At 35.1% G+C, this 26,437-nt stretch overlaps 1 long non-coding RNA gene across 1 annotated transcript; it reads left to right on the forward strand.

The window, feature by feature from the left end:
• Positions 1 to 1,535: 1,535 nt before the first annotated feature.
• Positions 1,536 to 5,501, forward strand: LOC144375383 (uncharacterized). Its single transcript, XR_013435121.1, has 2 exons — positions 1,536 to 2,935; positions 5,131 to 5,501. It is a non-coding gene; the product is annotated as an uncharacterized LOC144375383 (long non-coding RNA).
• Positions 5,502 to 26,437: the final 20,936 nt, after the last annotated feature.

Below are 26,437 nucleotides of genomic sequence, written 5' to 3' on the forward strand. Positions count from 1 at the left end.
ACAATTGCTTAGATCACATGGCCTTTGTACCCACTCTTCTGGAAATACTCTTCTCTAGGGTAGCTGGGTTCTGTGGTCTTGCAAGTTTTTGCTCAAACCATACCCTAGTGAAGAAGTAGAGGGTAAATCACCTTTCTACCCTCACAATTTAGCAGGTCATGTTGCTGTGGACATTTCGTCCACACTATTATTTGTTTACTTGTTTATTTTCTGTCTCCTTATATTAATCTGTGTGTCCCATGTTTAGAGGCCAGGGATTGTGTGCCTTTTCTAGTACATAAAGTACACAAAGTACTCAGCAGATTTTTATAGACTGAATCGTTAAGTTATATATCACTTTTACATCTTTGTTGCTTTATCTCTTATTACCAGACATCAGTGTAGCTCCCAATATATTTCCCTGTTATTGAGGTGGTTGGTTCATATTCTAATGATATCAAGTAAATGTCAATCTTTGTTTTCTTTCCACATGTCAACCAACACTGATTTTCCTGAAAATAAATTAAGGTTGGATTTTGTCATTTTCACATAACTACAAATTTCTGCATACAAAGTAATTTAAATTCCAACTGGAATGGAACTGGAAGTACAGAAATATTATGAGAAAAGCTATTTCTGTATAATGTCCAACCTGATTTTGCAAACTAAGAATGTTTGGAAAGATAGTAGAGAATCGGAAAGATATTTTAGATACTAATGCCATGAAGATCTTAGAACTAGTCTCAAAAAATGATCCCTAAAAACTGCTGAATAGTCCTTCCTTTCTGAATATACAAAATGTGTTGCATTTGCTTTATTTTAAAACAATGATAAATAAAAAGTAATAAAAGCAAACCACTGCGTAAAGCGCTGAGTGCAAGGCACTGTTCTAAATGCTTTTTGTAGATCAGCTCATCTAACCCTTGTATAGCCTGTAGACAGAGGTTATTACTTTCTCCTTAATTTTACAATTAAGGAACCTTAGGCATAGAGTGAGCGCATTAGACATCAACCCTCCACAGTGGCCACCTATGCTTCCTTCATTAATTCCATTGCTTCAGTTCACAAAATGATTTTTTTTTCCTTCTCCAGAAAGGTTGTTGATGGGGTTTGAATATGTCCTCCAAAGTACATGTGCTGGAAATTTAATCCACAACTCAACAATGTTGCCAGGTCGGGGGCGGGGGGCTTTCTGCAATTAGTCATGAGGGCTCCTTCACCAATGGATTAACGTCACTACTGAGGGAATGAATTTGTTGAGAGGGTGACCTCCGCCTTCTCTCTTGTTTTTCTCTCCCCCATGTGACACCTTCTGACATGTAATGATGCAGCAAGAAGGCCTTTACCAGAGAGGACCCTGGGTTTTGGACTTCTCAGCCTCCAGAACTGTTCATTATAAATTTCTTAGCCTCTGGTATTCTGTCATCATAGCACTAAACGGACTGAGACTTCCAGGGTCATGTGGCTAGGAAGAGCCAGGATTTGAACACTGACTTCAGGAGAGGTCTAATCCATGGTGTTATCACATCCCTCTAAAATACCTGCATTGGGTAAGTCTTAGATAAGTCCATTATCTATTTACACATGGGCAGCTGTATTACAAGAAGGTCAGACAATGGTATTTGATTCAGAAGGCTTGGGATATTCTCAGCTCTGTCTCTTAAATTGTTCCTTAAATGTAGCTTGTTTCTTCAACTCTAAACTGGAGGTTCAAATCTTCAATTATCGTGGCTTTATGAGCATTAGCTGACTAAATGATTGAAGTATAATTCTGGAAACCTTAAAGTACACATGAACACCTGCAATAGGAAGGAAGGTGGCCTGTTCAGGCCTCTTTATTCCCTCTAAAAATAATGGAGCTTACAAATCTATTTATGCAAATCATGGACATTTTAAATATTCAGTATTGCTGGTCATGCATAATTTTTTAAATTTTGTAAAAGACTTCTTAAGTCTTTTACACTCAAGTATTCAATTCAATGCATTTATCAAGTGTGCTCAGAAACCGTGGAGTGTAGAGGGGAAACCATATGGTCATTGTCTTTACAAGTCTGGGACAGCAAAGGAGATAGGATGCACATCACCAAAATCAAAGCAGACCATGGTGTGTGCTCTGGAAGGACAAAGACCTCTGCATTCAGAGGCAGACGAAGCACTTTTGGATGGAGGAGATCAGGAAAGAAGACTTCCAAAGTACAGTATTGGCAGTGGCAGACACAAGGAACAATATATAAAAAGAAATTACATTCTATCTGATTCAGTTTTCAGAATTTCATGGAGCATCTACTTTTCTTCAACATAGTATGCTAATTGGGGAATCAAGGAGAGGAAAATGGTCCCGGAAAGCAGAGCTTAGGGTTTGTGGGAATATGATCTAAATGAATCCTCTAAGCATAGTAGCTCTATGCTGAAACACACATAAAGTAATAACTATGTTCCACGCTGATTAAAAAAAAAGGAAGTGGGCATAAAGTCTTAAATGAACACTGATGAAGCAGCATTTCATTCTGCCTAAGAGAGACTACTAGAATGCTATAAAAAGAGGAAGGCTAGCAGAGTCTCCAGTGAAACTGAAGTAGAGAGGAGGGAAAAGTGGTTCAAACAAAGAACAGAACATGAGCAGGGATTTGGGGTTTCTCTTGTCTTGTTTTTAGAGAATCATGAAATTAGGAATGTTGTAGGGTAAAGGTGCAACTCTCAGCTCTCTAGTTTTCCTTTAAAAATACAAATGATCTCTTTTTTTGCTTTCAAATAAAATTTTTTAAAAATTACTTGGCCTGGCACCAGGATCATCTTGGTTATTCCTGAGCCAATGGACTGACTCATCTTCACATGTCAATCTCTTTCCTCCTAGACAGTGTCCCAGAAAGTTGGGTCTGTGGGAACAATGATGCATTTAAGCAAAGGAGGGACAGGTGTGAGTGGAAGAAGGTGATGATAGAGGAAAACCATGAAGGTATTTTAAAACATGTATTATGAAAAACTTCAGACTTGTGCACTACCAGGTAGAAGAACATGTCCCCTTCCTCTCATCATCTTCCACATTATTTTGAAGTAAATCTGAGACAACAAATCATTTAATCCATAAATAGTTTGACATATATCTATAAATAAAAAGACTCCTCATAACAAAAATAATAGAATTAAAATGCCTTAAAAATTTGAGAATATGATCTAATTTTTTAACATTTTGGAGCCTGAGGACTTGTGAAACTGAGCTAGAGATGCAGGAGTTTGGTGGCCTGAACATACAGGAGATGTCACTAAGTAAATATATAAAATTAACCAGGAATTTAAAAGAAGGCAAACAATAGAAGAATGAGTCATGAGAGTTATTTGAGTAAAGGCCATAGACCCAAGGAACATGAAGGACATCGAAATCTGTGAGGGCTGGAGAAGTCAAAAAGTCTGCCCATTTGTGGACAGAATGAAACTTATGCTAGGCTTTGAAGGAGGTAGAACTTATGTAGTGGGTAATTCATAGCAATGAAATGGTATAAATGATTGCATGGAGCTTGAATGGTATACAGGCTCACTTCACAGAAAGGAAGGTCATGGTGGGAAGTGACTTCACATGGACCAGGGAGGTTAAACATGCATGCAGGAGTCCAGGATTTAAGTTTCATTCACCATTTCAATGAATGTTGATTGGATGTGCACAACATAACAGATACCATGCTAGAAGCCAGGGAGGCAAAGACCTGTTCAGTAAGCCTTCTGCTCCAAGTAGTCAAAGAGGTAAAAGACCTAGTGGTGGGGGAAGCACATAAATAAAACTTCCACTTTCAGCAAACATGTACTGAACATAGTTTGTGGCCAAGCACTGTAAGTGATGCTCCAGATAAAATAAGTTAAAAATAAGCTGTGATCCTCGAGAAGTCCTTAAAATCATTAAAGAGTTTTGATCAGAATGCATGAAAGCAAGTATTTTTAGGGGAAGTTGTTTTTTTTCTGTGTATATAGAGGCAAAGAACAATCTGAGTTAGAAACACAAAGCAGTAAACCTTAAAATAAGGTGGTAGCCACATTTGCAGAGATAAAGTGTTTTTATGAGAGACAAATCTGTGGAAAAATACTAGAAGAAACTGAGTAACTTCTGTCCATAAGCCTCAGACAGGGTTGACCTGCATATTTGTGTGTGTGTGTGTGTGTGTGTGTGTGTGTAAGCATGCTTCATAGTATGAAGTCCTATCAGTTGTTTTTTTAGATGTCCAAAAATTTGCTGTGACCAACATTGAGATTTATAGAGATACTTTACTTTGACACTTAGAAAATTTTAGTTCAAACATGACAATGTCCTTCCTGAAACATCTTTCTGGAGACATTAGATTTCTTTGTAGAAAGGGGACTTCCCCATTGCTGATACCCTGGAGCACCAATTTGTTCCTCCTTATATGTGAGTGGTGTCTTAATACATAAAGCATAGACATTTTTAAAATACCAATTTTATGGTCCAGTGGAGCATTTGGAAGTTTTCTTAAATGATTGACCAAAGGGACCAAAGACCTTATACTTTCTGACATCCTCACTTGAAGTTAGCAAACATTGCACAAGTAAAAAAAAAAAAAAAAACAATCGATAAATTATTTCCAAGGATTGGAAACAGAAATCCTCAGATGATTCACCGATGATTCAGATTTCTGTGTATCGCTTCTACTCTACTTGTTGCCAAGGGAACTTGGGGCCTACTTCCTTCCACACCACAACTATAAAAAGTACCAGCAAAAGCCACAGTAGAGTAACTTCTCTACTTTTTTTATTAAAAATGTCCAACAGACTAAATGTCAGTTAAGATTTAGATTTTATCTGTGAAAATCATATTCACCAGAATTGTAAAAGACTGAAAAGCCAAATTATTCTCTCAAATGCTCTAAACTCTGTGGCCCTCCTACTTCAGGGCATTTTATATAAAGTACCTAAAAGGCCAACATTAATTCTATTTTTCTGCATACATCTGTTTTTGCAGTGATAGTAATGGCCTGTGAAATCAGCGGTAACTTCAAGCTAGAGTACGAACCCCAGTCCTGTTTGCAGCCTGCCTGCTTCTCTGGACCTTTGCAGCAGGGGAAGGATGTGAGGTGGGGAAGGATGTGAGGTGGGGAAGAGAGAGAAGTTGACTAACATGAGTCCTGTGCACCTTTACTCTTGTAGCCACCATCTGTGGATCTTTTTATGACAATCATCTTCATGAAGCAACCTGAACATATTACTTCAATTATCCATGAGGAGAAACCAGTTGTGAGTGGATAGTCTCTATGGTTTTGTTTTTCCTTTCAGTATTGCTTTGAGCTCAATTTTCATATGAAAGTGAAGAGTGGAAGCTGTCCTCCTGGAGAGTTGTCAGGAAGGCATATACAGCTACAAGTCAGCAGTAAAGACATGTGTGCTCTGTGCTCACTGGCAGTGAGAAGGCTTGGAGGTGGGGGGGGGGAATTGAAAGCATTCTGGGAATCATTTTTTTTTTTATTTGTCTGTATTTCTTACTAAAGAAGTTGTAAATAAAGTTTCCTGTACTAAGATGACATCTTCTCTCCTTACAGTTTTTTCCGTAAGAGCCAGGGGGAAGCTCTCAGCTATTCTTACATAAAGCCTCATCTGAAAGATAGGAGATGCCTAATTTTTATGCTTAAATTTATATAACATTAGAGCCCTTCTGCTCTTTGAAGGGGTAATACAATCAAATATGAGTTTATAAACTTAAATTTATTATTTAATAAATCAGTATGTTAAGTATTGCTTGGAATAAACAGTGGTTTTTCTAAAATGTAAATCTGAGCACATGTTTCTTTCCACCTTAAAACTTATTGTATGTAGGGCTGGGGCTGGAGCTTAGTGGTAGAGTGCTTGCCTAGCATGTGCGAGGCACTGGGTTAGATCCTCAGCACCACATAAAAATAAATAAATAAAATAAAGGCATGCTGTCCATCTACAACTAAATTTTTTTTTTAAAAAAATTATTGTATATTGCCTATTTCTTAGAGGATAAAAATCCAAGCTCCGTATTATGGGATGCAAAACCCTCTATGACCTCATACCATACCCATTCTTTGTACTTGAACAACCCAGAGTTACTTTTAGTTCTCAACTCATTATTGTTCTGCACCTCTGTGACTTGGCATATGGACCTTTCCAGGCCTGTAATGCCTTCCTTGTTTTCCTGTGATTGATTCCAGTGTATCTTCAGTTCAAAATTCAAATGTAACCTGCTTAGCTGAACCTTCCTTGATTCAACTGCCTTTCAAAATCAATTCTTATGTAGGATATCTGGTCTTATCCATATTTATAATGCTTCACTTAAGCTATACTTTATTTGTTCATCTGAACATGTAATGTTTCTTTTATTACACAGAATGATTTTAAGAGCTAGGTCTATCTATATTTTTAATCTTTGTATCTGTAGTACTTTGCCCAGTGCCTGATGTATAGTAAGTTGTCCATAACTTTTTGTTGAAATCTTCTGTTTTCAAACCTTATGATAATTACTGGAAGAAAATCTACCTAAAAAAATGCACCACTAAAAAATGTTAGCAATATAGTAACTGAACATTGCATTTCTGTGCTTTATAATGACTTATAGAAGATAATAATGGACAACATTCTTCATTGAATAAACAATCAAAGGGTCAAAGTATCCTACATCTAGTAAATGTAAATGAAAAGGCTATTTGTTCAACAAAGAACAGCAAATTGTCTTTTCAATTTCTGATGGAAGTACTAACAGATGTAAAAATTAACATGAGATTTTTCTGAATGGCAGCAATGTAAATGTCTTCTTCTAAGGCAATTACTGCAGAAGCTTTGCAACAGGTCTGGCAGCTAAGAATTATGAGAGAGGAATTCATTCTACCCTCTGTGGAATCAGACTATGAATCTATGCCTTTGAGAAGCTCCCTTCCCTAGGAGTGAAAGGTAAGGCTGAATTGGTAAGGACAAAAGTAGAAGGGGTATCATTTTTAAAACAACTGATCACAGTTCACTCCTTCTATAAGATCCTAGATATCAGCAGTATATACTTGCTATAAAGGAAACCAGAAATAGTAGAGGGAGCTATGACTTTGCATCAGCAATTTGGTCCTTGCCTGGCCAAGGCTGTATTGACAGAGGGTTGAGGTTGGACCTAACCTCAACCCTCTGTCAATACAGAGTCACATTCACTACAACGAGAGATGCCAGGACATACTGAGAAAGCTAAGATGAAAATAGCACAATGGAGCCAAGTTCAAGAGTAGGGTCAGAAAATGAAGAAAAACCAGGATGAGTGGAAAGATCACTGGACCATTCTGAAATATCAACCAGTTTTTGAGTGGTGGGTAGACAGGTAATCTGGGTGTAAAGTGTTTGTAAATAATGGAGAAAACCTGTAGAGGTGAAAATATTCCTCAAAAAGAAGGAGCAAAGAGCTTCTCGTTGCCAGGATTTCTGAGGTCTCAGTGGAGTTTCTGCCTGCTTCCCCGACAGTAGGACTCCTGGACCAAATCCAAGAATCCCAGGTTCTTATAAAGTTAGAACTTTACAGAGAGTCCAAGAAAAATGAGACACACAAGCCAGATTTCAGGAAATTTGAGTACATGAAAATCTCCATTGATACAGGGCTCCCCTTGTCTTCCAAACATTGATAAATGACTCCTGCTTCCCACTTGTCTTTCCCTCTGTTGTAAGATGGCACTGGGTGTTCCTTTATTTGGATCTTTTCTGGAGAATATCCTTGTGCATTTGGCAGAGTTCTCAAGAACTCTCAAAGAGATGGTTAAACATCTGGGCTGGCTTCCAGTTCCGAAACAAGATGGCATATGCCCACTTTTCCTTGTCCCTCAGCAGCTTCTTCATAATAACACACTCTCTCTCTCTCTCTCTCTCTCTCTCTCTCTCTCTCTCTCTCTCTATATATATATATATATATATATATATATATATATATATATGTATATATTTATATGTACATATCTTCTTATGATAGGAGATTTTTAAAAATATATTCTTTATATATAAATAAATATATATGTATTATTAATAAACAAAAAATTATCTATCATAACAAGAATCAGGAAAATCACAATCTGAATGAGAAAAGACAATCAACTAGTGTCACTAACCATATATATTAGATTTGGGGATTTTTGACAAGAACTTTAAAGCAGCTGTCATGAAATTGTGTCAAAAACCAAATGTAAATCCTGTTGAAATAAACAAAAAGCAGATAATCTTAGCACAGAAAGAGAATTTTTGAGAAAGACTTAAGCTAGCTTGTATAGTACCATTTTCAGATCAACTTCCACAATGGATTATATTTCAATTCATCATAATTATAAGCTATGGTATTATAATTATAGCCCCTGGGACAAAGAAGGACATAGTGGTTCCTAAATTTCCTTAGTAATAATCAGTATTTCACCCCTCTCCCTTTTTCTACCCATCTGTCTTGGTAAATGGAGCTCTCAGGAAATCAGGTTCACCAGTCTCTGGACAGATGATGATAGTACTCTAAGAACTTAAAAAAAAAACAACAACACTCCTCCTGCCCCCTTCTGGGATCATCCATCCCAACTTGACTTATTACTGTTATCCCTGTAACACTGAGGAGGAATAGGCCATTCTTTGGTAAAAAGCTCCTGGCTTCCCTGTCCTCAAGCCTATACCTATTTTCAAGACAGATGTTTTATAGATGTCACCTTTGACCTGTGAATGGAAACAGAAGTGACAGCTTATGATCAAGATTGAAACACTATCTTTAATGGACCCACCCTAAGCCCCTAATTTAGCTTGCGGTAGGTAAAGTGAATTTTATTCTTAGAACATTTTAAATTTGCAACTGTTAGTTAATAAGCAATCAAAACTGACAGGTAGACACCCAGAATGTTTGCAAGATCTGGCAAAGACAATTTGCCCAGAAGGATCCTTGGGATAAGCCAGTTTCAGCCATGCTAAGGTAGTTGCAAGTAAGCAAGGCCAATGAGTACTAGGACCTGCCTCCCTGGTTGTTATGAGGATTATATGAGGTGGTACATTAGTTACAATTGTCATGGTGATGGAGCTTGTCATAAATTTCACCTTGGCAAAAGTCATAAAGGGGTACTATTCCGTAGGAGCACAACCCCCTTCTCCCAAATAGCAAAGGAAGCCAGAGATGAAGGGATGAATTAAGACAGAATTCATCATGTCCAAAAGCCAATGTTCAAACTGAAGAAGAAAATATTTGTTTTATTTTACACATAACAGTTTTGAGTAAGAAGTTTCTTTTTCTTTGAAACAGTGAATGCTTAAAATAACCAGAAAGTGTATTTGAATTCATGTTCCTAATAGAACTCTGTAGGCTTTTATTTCATTGGAACTCTACATTTAAGCTACCTTGTTTGATAAAGTTCAACATGAAGAAATTTGTTATTTGTTCTTTCTCCTTAAAAAGATGGCTATTTGATAAATAATTTTGGCTCTTATTCTGGCCTATAATCCTAAGTGTTGATTAGGACAGATAAAGTCTCTGGGGTTTTCATTTAGAGATGACTTTAAGAGTACAAAGTGTACTCTACCTCATACATCGAACATCATCAATAAAAGGTGAAATAGCAATTTACTTTGATGGTTTCATTTAAAAGCCTTTTTTCCCTTTTATCCTTTCATGCTTTTACTATCTTCAGTACCCACCATGCAGTGTACCATAGGCGGCTAAAGAATAACCAGTAGCCGAATGCTGTTTCATTTAGATTTTCCAATTTTAAAGAAAACTTGCATTTTTAGCATACTTTCAAAATGACTGCTAAGGAGATTCATTTCTGATATTTGAAGACATCTTCTTGTAAAATTTGAAATCTCAAATGTTATCGATTTTAATTTTTATCATTATTTTCTCTGTGGTCCGTTACATAGGATAAGCCTTATTCAATAAAAATGATTTAATGGATGAATTGTTTAATCCTAAAGATATAAGAATACAAAAGTTCTTAAAATGATTTAAAATCAAACATACATACAAGTCTACTTCTAAATAACATTAATCTTCAGCTCATCTGACCAGGACCATCGAAGTGGAAAGAGAGTGACCTTTATGGTCTTACAGAACTAATCCTGGCTCTGCTTCTACTAGCTGTGTGACATGCAACAAGTTACTCAGTCTTTCTGCATCTACACTGTTTTTATAGAATTAGAAACAGCACATATAAAGTAAAACCACATTTATTAAATAAATTGTAGCTATTATTATAATTAATAAAGACCTTCACTTTCAAAGCTACTTGTTGAAGCTATTTTTGAAACACTTTATTCTCACACATATTTACATATTCTCACCTAAACTATTCAAATATCAGAGACACGAAAATTAATGGATGGATATGAACAAATCATAGTGAAAAATAAACATGTCAGACAGAGGAAAGCTTATTTGTTTTAAAACCAGAAATTATTTTTCTGGCTCCTTCATGTTATTGGTTTCTAAATTTATGGCAGTATAGTCAGAAAATTTAGACAACAGGATATTATACTTCTTAGAATATATCATAGCTTTCTTTGAAGCTTATTGCATAGTTTTTATGAATGTCTCATGCTTGATACCTTGTGCTACCATGAAAATAATGTGCCTCAGGAATTACTATTGTATTCATTGGCAAATTAAAAAAGAAAATGTTGGGAAGTGGTGATGATAACCCACTAGATCCGGAGCAATCTCCAAGAGGAAACACGGCAAAGCAAAAAAAAAAAAAAAAAAAAAATCCAATGTTCCTTTTCCTGCCATCCTTATTTCCACAAGCTCCTTCCTCTTGCTGGGCACAGTACTGATGACATTCCTTGGATAACAGGTGGCTTTGGAGAATTGACTAGTCTGTCTCACAAAAAGGGACATGAAAGAATCCCAAGCTGTTTTGCCAGCCACTTTGCCACAGTGGCACCCGAGTCCCTGCAACCCTTTTCGCTGCCTGTCACCTTTACACAAGCGACGCCTGCCCTCCCTCCTCAAAGCTTTTCTTACAAGTTTTCATGTCAGTTCAAAGGGCCCAATCTTCCGGCTCTCACTCTTAGGCAGTGTCTGTACTGTTGAGGTTGGAGAGGAAGCCCGTATCCTCTGTAGTTTAGCTGCCTTGTCAACAATGGAAAGTCTCAGGGTAATTCCCCAGAGCCTATGCCAATCCTTAGAAGAGATCCTGCTAATCCTCTGTGAAGGTTGCTATGAAGAGTTTGGAGTGAGACGTCATGTCTGACATTGGATGGAACATGAATCTTTCTGTTAGAATAAAATAGCCACTGACTCTCAGGATACTTAATGTGAATTTTAAAGTTGTTTCAAACACTACCTCAAAATTCTTCAAAAAGCATTTTCTTTACTGCTCAATACACCTCTCTTCCTGAAAAAGGACAATATTTTTAAAATAAAAAGTTGTGTTTAATAATTTGCTGGCAGGGTCCCTATTATATGTACAATGCAGCACATTATTTTAAACACACGTTGAAACAGCTTTCTGTGAAACTGCCTACTAGGGATTGACCTGGGGGTGCCAGGAGGGCAGGGAAGGGGAAGTGGTAGGTGAGTTTAGGGTAAAAAGCAGAGGAATAGCTACTTGGTAGTGGAATAAATGCCATCAAGTCAATATATGCGTGAATCATTGACTGCTGTTGCTGTTTTGATGGTGTAAGAGCATGGAACATAAGGTAAGCAAACACAGAAGGACAAATATGGTGCCACTTATACAAGGAATCTAAAGCAGTCCTGCTTATAGAAGCAGAGAATAGAATGATGGTTACCAGAGTCTGGAGAGAGAGGAAACAGGGAGGTATTAGTCAAAGGCTACAAATTTTTATTTAGGCAAGATGGATAAATCCTAGCCTAGGACTGCTACCAAAAGCATAGCAACTATAGTCAACAATAATGTACTGTATACTTACAAATGTGCTAAGATGTTGGATCTTGTTGAGCTATCCCTCCCCAAAATCACAAAGGGGTTCAGAGGGTACTTTGGGAAGTAATAGACACATTTATGGCATAGATTTTGTTGATGACTTCATGGGTATACACTTATATCAAAACTGACTAAATTATAGCCTTAAATATGTATAACTTTTTACATATATTATACATATATGTCAATCATACCTGAAAAAAAGTTGTTTATAAAGAAGAAAGAATTCAGATGGCTAAAATGGCAGATATCAAGAAGGCAAATTCCCTTTGTCTCTCTACCAATATGAAATAGGCATCCCCAGTGGCATAGGAGACTCCTCAAAACCGAAACAGGAGATGTAGGACTTTCAGAGTGACCATTTTCTGTCATGTCCAGTAATGTTTGGCTGTGTCCTCTAATTCTATCAGATGTAAAAAGACTGTAAAACCTGAAAGCCTAGCAGCAAATAAGTTAGCAGAGTTACTAGGAAAATAGCCTTGATAACATCCGACTCTCTTTCAAAAACACCACATCAGGAGGACATCAGGAAGATAAAACTTTCCCCATTGTCTAATTTGTTTTAAAATAATTATAGTTTATAAGGATTAAACTAAGGACTCATATAATTAATGAACAAAATAATAGTTCATAAGAAACACTCATAAAAAGCCTTGCATAAACACTGTCATGGCATCCACATTTTCAGAGTCCAAACACGGAGGGGGAATTTTATACAATTCAGTAGTAATGCTAATAGGCCATAAAATAACTGCACTAAAGCATTACAATTTGTCTTTGCAGCTCATATTCTGATAGCAGTGGTTTCTGAAGAAGGACATTTGGCTGATAAGTTCATAGATTTGCAAAGCTCATTAGTTTGATGGATTATAGGGGAAAGTAGGCCTAGAAATGATGTTTGCAAATTAAGTCCAAGTGATAAAGCCTACACACACATACACACACACACACACACACACACACACACACAAATATATGCTTTAAATATATATATTTTAGATTTAATAATGTTATATATTCTTTTGGCCTTATCACTTTGATTTAATTTGTATATTATATATATAGTACATATAATTTATATATGTATTTGCCTATATAAGTGTATGCATACATTTATACAGAACACATTTTATAATATTGCAATCCTGTCATTTATACTATTATGAAACCTATTATTTTCATGGAAGAAATCATGAGTAATAGTTTCAAATACAAACCTTGGATACAATTAATTTTACTTGTCTAAGTCATCATTATTGAATATTTAAGTCATTTTCAAAATGTCACATTATAAATAATCTTCTGGTTAATTTTTAATAAGCAAATATTTGAGCATAGCTATCATGATTTTTGTTTGTCACGTTACTGGCAGGGCAAATGCTGGGTCAAAGGTTGAAAGCTTTTTGAAACTTTTTGCCAAAATTCTGGGTTTTTTTTTTTTTTTGGTTCTATCAATGAATACTCTCATATTCAGTACATAAGTGTATACTTGAGTGTTCCTTATAAATATTTTCATACTTTGTAATATCATCTACCTAATTCCATGTGGTATCTTTATAGAAAAAAATTCTTTGGCTGCTAATAAAAATGTTACTATGATGACATTTGCAGAAGTCAATAATCAAATTAATTATGCACCCTCAAACACAGATGTATGAAAGAAGCCAATTCATTATTGCCATGCAGAAGGTTATCAAAACTCTAAGATCCAAAACCATTATTTTTTCTTCTGAGGGGATAAACTGGATAAATATTGAAACCTACATGCTTTCTGAAGTTCTTTTTAGATTCTATTACCTAAGACATGCAGATGTCATGAATCATCATATCATATTAGCACATGTAATAAACTGAATGTCAAACAAAAGAATTCAGAGGAATGAAAATGATCATCAGGGCCAAAATATAAGTACTATGTTGGCAAAATCATACTTTGAGATGTGTCAGAAGCATAATAAGACATTTTAATAACCTTAAGAGAAGGTTCATTCCAGTTGCAGATTCTCAAAATCATAGGAAATCAATTGCTCTAAAGTTATTTGGCTTCAAAGACATTCAGATTCTTTCTTGGTATAGTAATTTAACATTTGTTGACCTCTGATGTAATGGGAAGAGCATAAGCGAAGTCAGAAAATCCGATTTTTCATAGCCCAGGTCCATCACACATATGAGATAACATGTAGCCTTTTATAACTGCCTTCTTTCACCTCATATACGATTGTCAAGGCTCATTCATGTCATAGCACATATCAGTACTCTTTCCTTTTTTATGACTAGATAATATTTCATTGTATTCATATATCACCCTTGTTATTTATATATCAGTGGGTAGACATTTAGGATTTTTCCACTTTTTAACTATTATGAATACTGCTCCTAAGAATACTCGTGTGCGATTTTGTGTAGACATATTTTGTTTATCTCAGTATGTATTCAGGAATGAGATACTGGGTCACATGTAACTCTATATTTAACACTTGATAAATGGCCAAACTCTCCCAAAGCTGCCGCACCATTTTATATTCTCAATAATGGTTTGAGGATTCTAATTTGTCCATCTCTTTATCAACACTTGTTATCACCTATCTTTTTTAGTATAGGCATGGAGTGTATGAAGTGGCATCTCATTGTAGTTTTGATTTGCATTTACTTGATAGCAAATGATGTTGAGCATTCTTTCATGTGCTTGTCTACCATTTGTTTATCTTCTTTGGAGAAATACTTATTCAGCTCATTTGCCCATTTAAAAAAATTTGATTGTTTTGATACTATTGAATAGGAAGTGCTCTTTTTATATTCTAGAGATAAGTCCCTTAGGATGTACTTTTTTTTCCTCCAATTCTGTCAGTTGTCTTTCACTGTATTGATAATGTCCTTTGAAACACATTTTTAAAAATTTTTGGTGAATTCAAATTTATTTTTCTTTTGGTTTTTTTTTTATGATTATTGTGTTTTATCATAGTAACCACTGCTTTATCCCAGGTCACAAAGTTTAACCCATTTATTTTAACAGGTTTGTAGTTTTAGCTCTTACATTTAGGTGTTTGATCTATTTTGAATTAATTATTGTAGATGGTGCTTGATGGAAATCCAAATTCCTTCTCTTGAATGTGCATGTACTTTATTCCAAACAGACTATTTTTTCTTAATCAAATCATTTTGGCACTCTCACTATTTACCTTGTTTTTGATTGATTTCCATGTCCATTTGTTTTCTTTGTTTCTTGAATCATTTATAACTGTAAATTCCTTGAATTGAGTGACTACCTGTTATGCATGCCCCACCTTCATCATTTAGCAGAGGACTGAGTCTGTAGTAGATGCTTAATAAATACTTCATTAATTCATTGATTGATCAATAGAATTGAAGGTTTCAAAGGGCTAAAGGAAATTTGTGAGGAGTTATTATAAAGTTTGTCAATTTCACCTTACAGAAGCTGTATCTCAGCTAATAGTTTTGAGAACTGATGAAATAACTAATATTTGCAAAATAATTCAAGCTAATCTTCTATTGCATATCATTTCAAAATAAATATATTCAAATTACTATTGTTACTAACATTTGCTGTTGTGGGAATTCCTTTAATCTTTAAAATTCCTTTAAGACATGGAATCAATTTTCTTTCTTTACATTCTTGTTTTAAGATAGTGAATACAGTTAGTTAGTTTTTCCCCTATTATATCTTTTCATGTATATCCACTAATTAAATAGCCAATTGAAAGTTTTTACTAATCATTAAATATTACATTAAGCCAAATAAACTACCTACAGACATCAGTCCAAAGAAAAAGGAACTAGTTTTAAAACGTGGTGTACCTTTTCTCATTGTAAACATAACTCTTTTCTAGATAGTATATTCATGTTGCCACATTCAGAGAATTTGAGAAGTAGAAAAGAGAAAAACAGGCTTCCGCCTGACCTACAAACATGAAACCTTAAAAAAAAAAAAAGTTCTGTTTTTCTGCCATTAAATGAATATTAAGTTAATCTAATCTAAGACTTATTTTTTTAGTTAAGGTTTGCAAATAAGTCTCTAAAAATGCAAATTATATAATTGGCTATTGGGTTTTTCCTGTCCTTTTCCTTCATCTCATTAATCTTGCAGGAAATATCACATATATCTTTCAGAGCATTGAATTTAAGTGGAGATGTTCCCAAATAAAGAAAACAAAACTTTACATAAGGATTTAATATGATTGTTATGGAGAAAATTCAGAAGAAGATTGAGGAATCAAGGCTTCTGTTTTGTTATTTTCACTACATAATTGTCAAACTTGAAACTTTGACTCTCATTATTATGTAGTATTTTAAACGTTAAAAGCATGCAAAGGTGCAGTTCTATAAAATTCTACAGGTTAAAAAAATACAGAAAAATACAACATATTTATAGAGTAAGACCCAAAATCCCAATTGGCCCAGTTAGTCTACTTAGTTTCTTTTTGTAAGATATATATATATATATGAACACAAGAAGACAAATGAGGACATTATGATGAGATATTTGACCTATATCAGGAAATATAAATAAAAATAAGGTCAATGACCTAAATATTTGTCAATAAGTTCTGTTTAAAAACTTAGATTTGTAATGCAGCTCATGATTCTTTGGTTAGTAATTTAATTACCCTTGCAACCAGCTTAACTATATCAAGTAATGTCAACATCAGCACATAGTAGCAAGTAGCTAAGGAAGATCTTGTCCAGGGTAACTGAACCTTCTGGATAGCAGAGACATTACAGTGGGATTTAGGAAAGATTAAACTCTTTGAACTCTGCCAAAAGCAATAATTAAAATGAATGGAATCTGCTTATATAAACAGCTGTCATCCCTTCTTCAACAAAGAAGTTTGCCTTTTACCAGTGTCAAAAAGGCTAATCTTCTAAGAGGGCTGAGTTTTTACCATTTCCTTATTTATTTTTTTTTTAAGGGAAGATTCCTGAAACAACAATCAAAAGAAACTATGAACACTGAGGATGTGTCCAGCGGCAGCATTGTGATCTAGCTACACCCCAAACTCAGGGAAATTTCAGTAAGAACCTGTTCAGTACTTCTTCTGGTTTTTATCTGTTTCAGTATCTAATCATGATGAGGATTTATCATCTTCCCCTAGCATTTTCACATCAATCTTCAGGTTTTAGAAGAAAAGTTAAGAGGCTCCAATCTTTAAACAGCCGGTCTCTCATTTTTATCTAAATAACTAAATAATGAAAGGGTCAAAGGAATTTATCCTTGTTGCTGGTCTTTGAGGTCCGATACTCCCTTTCTACTTAAATGGTCATTTCTAGAAACATTATCCTACAAACTGAACATCTAAAAATCACGAAAAGTTCTATTTCAGATGTCATGATGCCTTTAAGTTGTAAAATACAGACTCTAAATGTTAGGAGAGAGGAGAGAAAAAATATTTAATGTGAAAATAGATTATTGAGTGATGGGGAAGAATTGAGTACAAATTATGCTGCTATCATGTTGCTATACTGTATTTATTTAATCATGAAGAACACTGTGAGTAGTAGAAGGAAACTGGGGTTCAGAGAAGCTTTCAGAGAAGCTTTGGGTTTTTTTTTTTTTTTGAGAAGCAAGACCAGTGAATTGAGAAGTCATGATAGATTCTGAGTCTTGTAACTTCTAGGACAGTGTTTAATTTCATTTTTCTAACAATGTCTTAAAAGACATGAACAGATAATAAAGCAATTATACAGAAAGTAATACAAATAAACCATACAAATATAAAGACATATTTGACTTTAGTATGACAAAAAAAATTCATGCAAGTATCATTTATCACCCGTCAGACCAACAAAATGACAAAAGTATAACAACATATTCTGTTAGTAAGCACATAGGGAAATGCACTTTCATGCACTGTTGGCAAGATTATAATATGGTACAATCCCTGTGAAAGAGCATTTGTCAACACAATAAAGAGTGGGGGTCAGGGAGGAATAGAAGTACTTTGGATTAGACAAAGGGGAAATGAGGGAAATAGAAGGGGAATGGGAATAGGAAAGATAGTAGAATGAATTGGACGTTGTTACCCTATGTGCATATATGATTACACAACCAATGTAATTTGACATCATGTACAACCAGAAGAATGAGAAGCTATACTCCATAAATGTATAATATGTCAAATACATTCTACTATCATGTATAACCAATAAGAACAAATAAAAAAAGAACATTTGTCAAATCTAACCAAAGTACAGATGCTTTTACACGTTATAAAACAGCAATCCTGTGTCTAGGAATCTAACTTATAAATAAATATACAGGTGCAAAATGACTTATAAACAAAGGTGTTCATTTTGCTCTTATGTTATTAGCAAAAAGTAGAAGTGATGAAGTTTTAACACTGTAGAGTGGCCTCAATTAATTTTGGTTTCATTCACACATCTCCGTGCACTGGCATGGAGAGATCTTTGGCATTTATTAGTGAAATGTCATATATAGCGTAGTAGATACAGAATACTATCTTTTATACAAGAAATAGGGAAATACGTGTGTTACAAGAAGAACTTCAGATAGGTAAACAAAAAGAAGAATTAGAGGTTGGTGAGCTGATCCAGATTTTAGATAGCAGGAAGCCATTCTATGCTTAGATTAGAGGGACAAAAAGTAATAATTTGATCCTGAAACCTGAAGGACCAGATCACTGGTGGCAGCTGGAACCAAAGTGGGCCTGTCCTGGATAACTAGAACCACAGAAAAGCACTATATCCAGAAACATCTCCCAAAGCAGACAGAAAAGGGTCAAAATACTCTGACTTCTTTTTTCCTCCCACCTCCAATCCCACCAGGGTCACTATCTTCTCTTCCTTAAGCTAGGACAATTAGACTCAAGACAAGAACAGTAACAGGTGATAAATGTTATTAAGTTTATACGAAAGATCAAGATTTTCAGTATTAGGAGGAAAAAATGTACAATTTTAAAATCAAAGTCATTATATAAAATTGTTATTATTAACATTGAATTTAAAACCTGAAAACAAGATTAAAAAAATACAAAATTAATGAAATCAAAATTAATCGAGGCCTCTCTACAGTGTTAAAACTTCATCACTTATACTTTTTGCTATCAAAGTAGCCTAGATGAAATTTCACCTCAATGTCCATAAAACACATAGACTAACATTTTGGTTTCTAATATTGTTCTCTAGTAAAAGGAAGAACTAGTTTATCTGTAATGGGACAGTCTGAGACTGGCACAATTTGAGCCCTGGATAGTTTTTGAAATCTAATGGAATCATCTTAAAAGCAGACAATAGCCTCAGGCCACCCACTAGCCAATGTTTCAACATATTGACATTGAAAAGAATAATTCTTCTACTTGATTTAAAACTGATTTTATAAAAATTCTTCAATGATCACTCAAACTAAAGAACAAGTTCAAAAAAATGCATGTTATCATTTGAGTTAATATTAAGCCAAATCTTGTCTTAGAGAATAAATAATTTAAAAATTAGGTATTTATTTTTTTACTCTCAACAGAAAACTCATTTTCCTTGTATCCAATTATACATCCTAAGAGAAAAACACCAGATAATTACTGTGAAAGGAATGTTCAATTAGAGAAACCACACTTTTGCAATAATTAATTCAAGTATTCTCATTTACTGTTAATCAGATAGCTATCAAAAGAGAATTGAATCTCAGAACAATGCTATAGTTGCACTACATAGATTGCTTTTTGATAAGGGGGAAGTAGAACAGGACAAGGGAGGGCTCAGATTGTGACCACACAATTCAGTGGCCATTCTCAGCAGCTGTAATGGAAGACAGCAGATCATCTCCACCTCTCATTGTGCTTCAGGTCAACAAACATCAGGCATGAAGCATTCAAGCCCAGGATGGCTAATTTGATTACCACGCTTTTAGATTCCAATTTGTAAGAAAGTTGAAGTTTATATTTCATAAACATTAAAAAGATATCAGATACAGAGATCTGCTTTCTCAAATGACATAAAAATGATCTAGATTGTTCTAGATTAAATGCAGCTTAAAGGACACAATCAGATGCAATGCACAATTCTAGTTGAATCCGTATTTTTGACAAAGTAGGGGAAAATTGGAGAAATATGATTTTCGATTTATTTTATTTTTTAAAATAAAATTAAGAAATTATTCATTTTTCTGGGTGCAAAATGGTTTTTAAGCTATGTAGCAAAACATTTGTTTCTAATAGATGAATACTGAAGTAACTAGGTATATAATGTAATGCCTAAAATCCTTTAAAAATTCTTCTGCATAAAAATAATTTTAAAGAGAATTAACATGATCCTTCATGATCTAACTCTAGCATATTTCTTCAATTTCATCTAGTAATATGGTAAAATAATAAATATCAACTATATCTTTACTTCTATGTTTAATATAGCTCTCTTTGAAACCTTCTGTATAAGCAAACTTATTTTACCATGTGATAAATATCTTATTCCAGAGCAAGGATTGTTTTTAAACTGAAGTTCTTAAATGGACCTTGAGGTACTTGATGGTATGGTTATGGGAAGATGTATTTATTTTGGAAGAGTTTTTATGGCTTTCATCAGGTTTTCAGAGAGACATGTAACTCAGATGTATTAGGAATAACAAGAGTTTGCCAATTTTATTTGTATAATTCACTGAACTGAAGCCTTTAAAAGAACCATGCTTAACAAGTCTATGTGTCGTTAAACTAATTGAATTGAATAATATAGCCTATGTAAAGCTCATGGTTCCCTTGTTGACGTTGGTCTTCTCCACTGCATTCTGAGGATTAAGTAACTCCTGAGGATTATTCTTTCCTATATGTGATAAACTATGTCTGTCAAGAGTCTTTGAGAGTTTAGAAAACAAGGGTCATTTAATCCTAAACCATTATCTATATCATGTATCTGGCATGAAAGCCTCAATATTTACTTGATTTTGGATTAAGGTAAGCCTTCTTGGATATGCTGAAGACTGGGCAGCCAAACATGGTTTCTGTACAGACAGGACTAGTGTTAAGATAGGGAGGAAAGAAGCCAGGCATGGTAGTGCACACTTGAAATCCTAGTGACTTGGGAGGTTGAGGTAGAACTGCATGTTTGAGGCCACCCTTAGCCATTTAGTAAGAACCTGTCTCAAAAGAAAAAATAACAAGGGCTCGGGATTTAGGTCAATGGTAGAGTTCCCCTGGGTTCAATCCCTAGTAATACAAAACAAATAGGGGTGTGTGTGTGTGTGTGTGTGTGAGGAGAGAGAGAGAGAGAGAGAGAGAGAGAGAGAGAGAGAGAGAGAGAGAGAGATATGTTGGTGGTGGCAGGGAAGAACGAAAGAGAAACATGTAGGACTGGCCTCCTGGGTATCCAACCTAATAAGCTGCATGAAATCCCATGCTTAAAAGGTTTTTTTTTTTTTTTTTGCAAATTTAGTTTATTTTTTTTATTAGCTGTTCAAGACAATACAATGATCTCGACATATCATACATTTGATTCAAATAGGGTATGAATTCTCATTTTAAAGGGTTTGGCACATGATTTAATGATTGGTTTCACTGCTTTGAAATTCTGAATCATTTTTTTATTGGTTGTTCAAAACATCACAAAGCTCTTGACATATCATATTTCATACATTAGATTCAGTGGGTTAAGAACTCCCATTTTTACCCCAAATACAGATTGCAGAATCACATCAGTTACACATCCACATTTTTACATAATGCCATACTAGTGTCTGTTGTGTTCTGCTACCTTTCCTATCCTCTACTATCCCCCCTCCCCTCCCTTCCCATCTTCTCTCTCTACCCTATCTACTGTAATTCATTTCTCTCCTTGTTTATTTTCCCATTCCCCTCACAACCTCTTATATGTAATTTTGTATAACAATAAGGGTCTCTTTCCATTTCCATGCAATCTGAATCATTTTTTAATAAGAGACATCCCTGTTTTCATGTTGCACTGGGTTCCACATATTATGTAGGCTACCCTGCATATGTGGCTTGGCTCCAGGCTTATCTGTGTCATTGGCTATAGTTGTGTTCAACTTGGTTCTTGCACAGCTATTACCACCCCCGGTTTCCTTCCTGAGATAACGGTTGAGGTTGGACTGCTGGTTACTGAAAAAGCACAAAAGCCATGAACGAACATGTGTTGGGATTGGGGAATATAGAGGTAGGATAGGGAGGAAGACCTAAATTGAGCAGGAAATCTATCTAAATGATAAATTATTAATATCGCAGTAATATTGTTTAATTCATCTCAATTTCACTGATTATCCTCCTGTAAATCTACAGTGATTCTCATCCTTCTAGTGCCTCTGGCATCCATATGTTAGAAGGGAACAAATCTGTTAGGGTAAATCTGCTCAGGGCTCCCTTATGATCTGTAAGTGATAATGAATGATGCTGAATTTGGCATTTCAGATATTTTCTATAAAAATTTAAAAGTGTTATTTTTCAAAATATTATGGAAAACCACTAGTGGCAACATTTTAATAAGACAACATTCAAATGTGTATGCCAGAAATGTTATTTTTTCTCTTTTGCTACAAATTTGCAGCTTGCTTCTGTGTGGACTTGTACAGTGAGTACAAGCTCAGGGGAGCTCAGAGTATCAGGCTATCTGTGGAGGTTCACTGGCCTCTTATCTGATCCTAGCTTCTTTGTGACGAATTCTACTGAGTTTTGCACCAGAGGAAGTATTCACAATTAGGGAAATAATCTTTTTCTCCCCCAAAGGTGGTCAAAGAGTAGCAACATAGTAGCAGTAATTATTATTATTACAATGCTCATAATGATTATCATGTTGGAGGCCCTGTGCTAAACATCATATGCCTCATTTGATTAATTGTTCCAGCAACTTAAGGAGTAGTAACTACTTATGAAAGAGAACTGAGACTCAGAAAAGTGCATTGCCCAAGGTTGTGTACCTAGTAAACAACAAAACAGAAATTTGAATCCTTGCCAGAGAATGTAGAGACCATGACCTCAAGCACTGGGGTACCCCTTCTCCAGCAGAGATACCATTTGATTTTCCATCATTAAGAATGGGAAGTTGGTTATGTCATTTTTGAAGACTGAGCAAACAAAACTAACAAAAGAAAAGCGATTTTACGCTGGTAGTACTTAACTATATTCTAAACAGCAACCATTGCTTTCATGTATGTTATTTTAGCTTTGAAAACTGAGTTGGTAGTCATTCACCAAGTGGGATTTCAGAGGATCATAAATCATAGACCCCTGCTGTTGGGTGTCATGAAAAAAGGGACGAATTGAGGAAGTACACACAGATAAAACTGGGAAATAGACTCTCTTTCTGAGAAAATTATTTAAAGCATCATCACCCTGATTTCAACTGTTTACATATGTATGGAACTTAAAATATGGTATTTAATAAAAACCCAAACATCTGTTTTGTTCTGTGCTTCATTACCTGGTTGTTTTACATAAATGGCTGATTGAAGAAAGCACTGAAATTCTGATACTAAAAATTACTCAAACAATTTTGAAAGGAACAATAAAAGATAATAAAGTACTACATAATTAAAAGAATGCCTAATCATTTTTCAAATGCAATTTGAAATTCTCTAAACAAGATTCTCTTTCAAAGCTCGTTTTATGCAAAAGAGAGAGAGAGAGAGAGAGAGAGAGAGAGAGAGAGAATGAGATAAAATTTTAAGGAAATTCCCTAGGAGGAAGTTTTGATTTCAGAATTTTATTGTAATTACAGGGTATACTTGGTAAGTAAAGATGGGAGTTTGAAGTTGCTATAGTTTTCTACCTCTTTGTTCAATTACTACCTGCTAGGGGGAAAAAAAATCATCATCAAACCTGAATATCGATGACAGAACAGATTTTGTTTCTTTTATTTCCAGAGGTACCTCTAAATACATGCTTCTAAAAATTGCCAGAGGAAAAGACTATGGGTTTCCTGGTAGATATTACCAGAGTGAGCAAATTTCATAACTTTTCAGGTAATGGAGAAAAAATTTGCAATAGAAGAATTCCTAAAAAGACATTCTCAAGAAGAATAAGAATGATGTCAGTAGAATCTCATATCACCAGAGAAAGATATGAATAAAGCATTGTATTTTTGATCAGGTTCTCAAAAAAATTACAAATGATCTTTGTATACTGTGCAAAATGTATAAAGTGTAAAAGTGTTTTGTGAGTTAAATGGAGGCAAATATTGGAAGTAACTAATTAAATTTAACTCATTTATGATTGACATATTAATGTACTATAAAAGTGTCACTTCCTATTTTCATATCTTACTTGATTTAGAAAGATTTTTGCAGAGATTCATGACAGGCATCTTGAGAATTCTTTTTTGTACACAATTAGAATCATTTCATGATTGTTAAGAAACCTGTCTAGGAATGTTTGTCTTGCTGCTCTGTCTTCCTTAAAAACCTCTTCCATGAGAATAGGCATCAGAGAAATTTCTTGACCTTCCATGAGTCTGATGTTGTGATGTCAGTCCAAATGGCATCTTGACTTTAATAAGTGTGAGTATCAGAGTCCATCATGTGGATATGGACATAAGTGGAACTGCTGTGGATAGAAGGGTGCATGGATTCACATTACACATTTTGATGCTGAAATACTTTAAAATTAGTTAGATGACACTGGATACAAATTTAAGACAAACTTAAGACAACTTGAAACATGGGTCTGATTAGATCATGTGATTGCCATCATCTTGATACTTTAAATTTTCCAAGACCTGTGATTTTCTCTGATTTTATAAAGAGCCAGAGAACATGAAGAAAAGAAAGTGTATGGGTCAGGGTCCCAGGACAGAAATTCCCAAAGATGGAAGCGCTCCCCAGCATACGGGCAACACAGCTTGGCCGTGCTAACCTGATCATTCTTTCTGAAAATTAATTCTGTATTATCCATGGCTCATCCCTGGAGGCAGCCCTTGGATTCAAGGTTATGTATTTCCTCTTGATCCTCATTAATTCTCAGCTTAAGAGGACAATCTTTACCAGTGCTCAAGCCACAAACCCCTTTCCTTTGCCTGACCTATCAAGGACCAGTTAATCACTGGATCCTGTACCCAGAATGCCTTTCATCTTCATCCCATGATGAACACCTCTTTCTAAGCTTTAGAATTTTTTGCTGAACTATTTCAAACCTATCTAGTGCTTTCCTAATTTTTAATACATTCTCCCCCATCTTTACCAAGGTGAATTTTCTGAAGCCTAAGTTTTATCATCTCTTTCATAACTTCCTTTTGCTTTTGAATTCCTTAGTAAAAAAAAAAAAAAACTAGTAATTCCTATACAGTTCAAACAGACAGGAGAAACCCTTGGTCCCGGCATAATGTTGCATTTCCTGTTTTCCTTCCATGTAATGCTGAGAACTGGGATTTCCTCATCTTCCCCTCACCCCTGGTCTTCCCTTCATACTTCAGACTCCCCCAAGACTTGGCTCAGGTATCGCCCCCCCCTGCAGTGTCTGTCTCTGATTCAGGTGTTCCCTTTTCTCTATTCCCATAGTCCTTTGCTAATTGCTCAAATCTTGATTGTTTTTTTTATTTGTGTACACCTCTAAAAGTAAAGAAACTAGAAGTTTCTGGACTGTGTCTTGACTCCAGCTTTCTTGGAGCATACAACAAACCTGACACATACTTTCTGAATGAAGGTATAAATTTATGACTCCCACTGTTTTTCCCCACTCCTGGTTTCTACATTCTACAGTAAGGACAAGGTGCAACAGGAAAAGAGGAAGTAAAGGGAAGAAATCCTTTGCAACAAGCATCCTTAGGTATTATTTACATATTCTCTTTAGCACTGTCAACATCCTATGAGGTAAGTATTATCCTGAAGAGCAGGACAAAGAAATATGTTCAGAGACATGAAGTTATGCACCTGAGGTCACAGAACTGGGACTTGAACCCTGATTTATATGTCTCAAAATCCCACCTGTTTCTCTACACTATTTTGCTGAAATACTTTTTTTTTCCAATGGACAGAAAAACACATTTTACAAATATGGCTGAAGCTATTAGAAACAGTCTTTTCTCACTAAACAATGTGTAGATAAAGCCTCTTTGCAAGATTGTTTGAATGATGGTTGTCATGAGATAATCAGAGAGACATGGGAAATGATGTAATCATGCTGACATTTGTAGTTGCACTGAGTGAGATTAGAAAGGCAATACCAAATGGAGGAGCAGAGGGAGAGCTAATGAAACACTCCTACATTGCTGACAGGAACATAAATTGGTGCAAATTTTTGAAAATGTATTTGCCAATATCTACTAAACCTGAACATATTCCTACCTTTTATTAGGAATTCTCCTCCTAGATTTATGTCCAACAGAAATCTATGTGTGACCAAAAGATGTGTACAAAAAGTTCTTATGAGCAGCACTAGTAATGGCCAAAAGCTAGAAAACAAGTCTAATTTCTATCAAGAACAGAATGGGTAAATAAATAATATACATTTTTCCAATGAAATATCACACTACAATATGAAGTAATAAACTTCTGCTGGATGCAGAAGCATAGGTAAATGCTTAAAAATAGGATTGCTAGATAAAATACAGGCTGCTCAGCTCAATATTTTATGGCATATACCTATCTGTTTATTACACACTGAAAT

Source organism: Ictidomys tridecemlineatus, chromosome 2 (assembly GCF_052094955.1).
Source record: "Ictidomys tridecemlineatus isolate mIctTri1 chromosome 2, mIctTri1.hap1, whole genome shotgun sequence".
Taxonomy (NCBI): Eukaryota; Metazoa; Chordata; class Mammalia; order Rodentia; family Sciuridae; genus Ictidomys; species Ictidomys tridecemlineatus.